Source organism: Girardinichthys multiradiatus, chromosome 14 (genome assembly GCF_021462225.1).
Source record: "Girardinichthys multiradiatus isolate DD_20200921_A chromosome 14, DD_fGirMul_XY1, whole genome shotgun sequence".
Taxonomy (NCBI): Eukaryota; Metazoa; Chordata; class Actinopteri; order Cyprinodontiformes; family Goodeidae; genus Girardinichthys; species Girardinichthys multiradiatus.
In genome coordinates this window covers 10,525,562-10,529,477 of record NC_061807.1, presented here as the reverse complement: position 1 = coordinate 10,529,477, position 3,916 = coordinate 10,525,562, and positions in this window count along the sequence as shown.

Here is a 3,916-nt window from a genome sequence, read left to right as displayed (position 1 = left end):
ACAAAGATGTCCAACGTGTGGAGAAGACCATCGAATTGAAGATTGTGGGGAAGAAGTGCAGGAAAAATGTTGCAATTGTGGAGGGCAACATAGTTACATTCGGGGGATGTGAGGTAAGGAAGAAAGCAAAAGAAATTCAACAAATTAAGATGACTAAAAACATAAGCTATGCTGAAGCAGTCAAAAATGTACAGCATGAAAGATCAAGGGATGAAGGTCAAATTAGGATTCCAGATTATCAACAAAGAAAAGTAGAATCAGAGGAAAATGTTACAATGTCTGTGGAAAAACTGATATTTGTAGCTTATGTCATTAACTGCACTGAACAGGCTAAACACAAAACAGAAAAGATTAAAATAATAGTCAGAGGAGCAGAAAAGTTCTTAGGGTTTAAAGAAGGATTGTGGGAAAACATTAATAAAATGTTGGAAACAGATGGAAGGCAAGGAGGAACCCCAGCTGATAGAAACATATGATAATATTACAATGGAATGAAAGAAGCTTAATAGCTATTGGACAGGAATTTAAATGGTATATAGATGGAATTAATGAAAAACCAGAAATTATATTTATACAGGAGACGTGGTTAAAGCCAAACCTAGATTTTGTAGTTAAAGGGTTTAATAGAATCAGAAGAGATAGAATAGAAGGAAGTGGAGGAGGATGTGGAATATTTATAAAAGAAGGGATACAATATCAGATATTAGGAAAAGGTAAAAATTTAGAATACATAGTAGTTGAAATTTACAATAAAAAAGAAAAATGTAAGATAATAAATTTTTATAATCCATGTAAAATATTATCATTCGAGTTGATGGATGAATTAATGGGGTATTTAGAAGGAAAAGTAATCTGGTGTGGAGATTTTAATGCTAACAGCACATTATGGGGAAAATGTAATGATAAAAATGGACAAGTTATTGAAGAAATAATGGAAATGAAAAATTTGGTATGTATAAATGATGGAAGAGGAACAAGAATTAATGTAAAAACAGGTACAGAGTCTGTGATTGATTTAACAATAGTATCAAATTGTTTAGCCAATAACTGAGTGGGACATTGACAAAGATACAACAGTAGGCAGTGATCATTACCCCATTAAAATCATAACAGGAATATTAATAAATAACAGGAATACAGGGTTATATAAAAGATGGAAGTTTAATACGGCTGAAAAATTTAAATATTTAAGTCAAAAAAAATTGGAAGAAATAGATGAGTCAATTGATATAAAAAGTTTAAATATAAATATCTGTAAAAAAAATCTTACAGGCTGCAGAAGAATCAATAAAAAAGGAGGAAGACAGAAAGATAAAGAAATTGTGCCATGGTGGACAAAAGATTGTAGTGAAGTAATAAAATTAAGAAATAAAGCATTTAAAATGTTAAAAAGTAACCCAATTTATCAGAACCTAATTGAGTACAAAAGAAAGCAAGTAAAAGTGAGAAAGATCATTAAGAATACAAAAAGAGAATATTGGAGAAACGTTTGTAATACCGTAGGGAGAGAAACAAAAATTGATCAAATTTGGAAAACAATTAAAAGAATGAATGGTATTAGAAAAGAATATGGATATCCTATATTAAAAATAGATAATACAACTATAACGGAAGATAAAGAAAAAGCAGAAATATTAGCTAAAACATTTAGTAAAATTCATAGTTCAAATAATATTAGTGAAGAAGGAAAGAAAGGTAGGGAAATCACAAAGATGAAATATAAAGATTTAATGCGAAATAATGTAGATACAAATAAATTAATAAATGAACCATTTACAAAAGGAGAAATGAAGTTTGTAACCAGGAAAACAAAAAATACATCACTTGGAAAAGATAAAATTTACTATACAATGATAGAACATCTTAATGACAAAGCAAAAGACAAAATATTAGAATTATATAATAAAGTCTGGGAGGCAGGCAGGTACAGAACTGATCCCGAGAAAACCAAGGCAGTGGCAGAGTGGCCTACTCCAACTGATCGCAGGCAACTTCAAAGGTTCTTGGGATTTGCTAATTTTTATAGGAGGTTTATAAGGAACTACAGTCAGGTCACTGCACCTCTCACTCAACTCACCTCCTCTCTGAAAACGTTCCATTGGACTCCTGAGGCAGAAAGGGCATTTGGTGAGTTAAAGACTCTATTTTCTTCAGCACCCATATTGACCCATCCTGATCCATGTGCACAATTTATTGTAGAGGTTGATGCTTCTGACATTGGAGTAGGGGCTATTCTATCTCAACGGTCTCCTCTGGATGATAAAGTACTTCCATGTGCCTATTTTTCTCATTGCTTGCCTCCAGCAGAGCAAAATTATGATGTGGGCAACCGTGAACGTTTAGCCATCAAGTTGGCGCTTGAGGAATGGCGGCATTGGTTAGAGGGCACTGAAGTCCCTTTTCTCATTTGGACTGATCACAAGAACCTCTCCTACATTCAAAATGCCAAGAGACTTAACCCCAGACAAGCCCGTTGGTCTCTGTTTTTTGCTCGTTTTCATTTTTCTATCTCCTACAGACCCGGTTCCAAGAACATTAAACCTAACGCTCTCTCTCGCCAGTTCTCTCATTCTGACCAACTCAAGACTGAAGCTTCCATCCTACCGGATTCTTGTATTGTGGGCGCCCTCACCTGGGCCATTGAAAATGACATCAGGGAGGCACAGAGGTCCGAACCTGACCCAGGTACTGGCCCAGTGGGCAAGCTGTTCGTTCCCAACTCTGTCGTCGATAAAGTTCTGGATTGGGTGCACAACAATAAACTGACTTGTCATCCTGGGGTGACTCGTATGATCACATTTACCAAAAGGTTTTTCTGGTGGCCGACTATGAACCTCAACATTAAGGATTTTGTTGCAGCTTGTCCCACATGTGCTCGAAACAAGAACACTAATCAACCCCCTGCTGGTCTTCTTCAACCTCTGCCCACCCCTAGCCGCCCCTGGTCCCACATTTCCGTTGATTTCATCACTGGTCTCCCGCCATCTGACGGTAACACAGTCATCCTTACTGTTGTTGACAGATTCTCTAAAACAGTCCATTTTGTTCCTTTACCTAAGCTTCCGTCTGCATTGGAGACTGCCCAACTCATGGTTCTCCACGTTTTCCGCATCCATGGCATACCTTTGGACATTGTTTCTGACCGAGGCCCGCAGTTCATCTCGCAAGTTTGGAAGGAGTTTTGCAAAGCTCTTGGTGCCTCCGTAAGTCTTTCGTCTGGATACCACCCCCAATCTAATGGACAGACAGAAAGATGCAACCAGGAACTTGAAGTCGCCTTGAGGTGCGTTATAAATGACAACCCCTCTTCTTGGTGCAAACATCTCACATGGATCGAATATGCTCACAACACACATACTTCCTCTGCTACTGGTTTGTCCCCCTTTGAGGCTTCACTGGGCTATCTACCTCCGCTGTTTCCCAGTGTTGAATCTGACATCCTGGTCCCTTCTGTTCAGCATTATGTTTCCAGGTGTTGCAGGATCTGGCAACAGACCAGGAGGACCCTCCTACGCACTCTGGAACAAAATAAGAGGTTTGCTAACCGTCACCGTTCTGCTGCACCTGTCTACCGCGTCAATCAGAGAGTCTGGCTTTCCACCAGGAATATTAAATTAAAGGATACCTCTAGAAAGTTGGCCCCCGTTTCATTGGCCCTTTTCTCATCGAGAGGATCATCAACCCATCTGCGGTGAGACTTAAACTACCATCTTCCATGCACATTCACCCTACTTTCCACGTTTCCCAGATCAAGCCAGTCTCAGAAAGTCCCCTGAGTCCTCCCACCAAGCCACCTCCCCCTGCTCGACTTATTGATGACCACCCTGCATATACGGTCAATCGTATCCTGGATGTTCGGCGTAGGGGGCGTGGTTTTCAATATCTTGTGGATTGGGCAGGATATGGACCTGAAGAG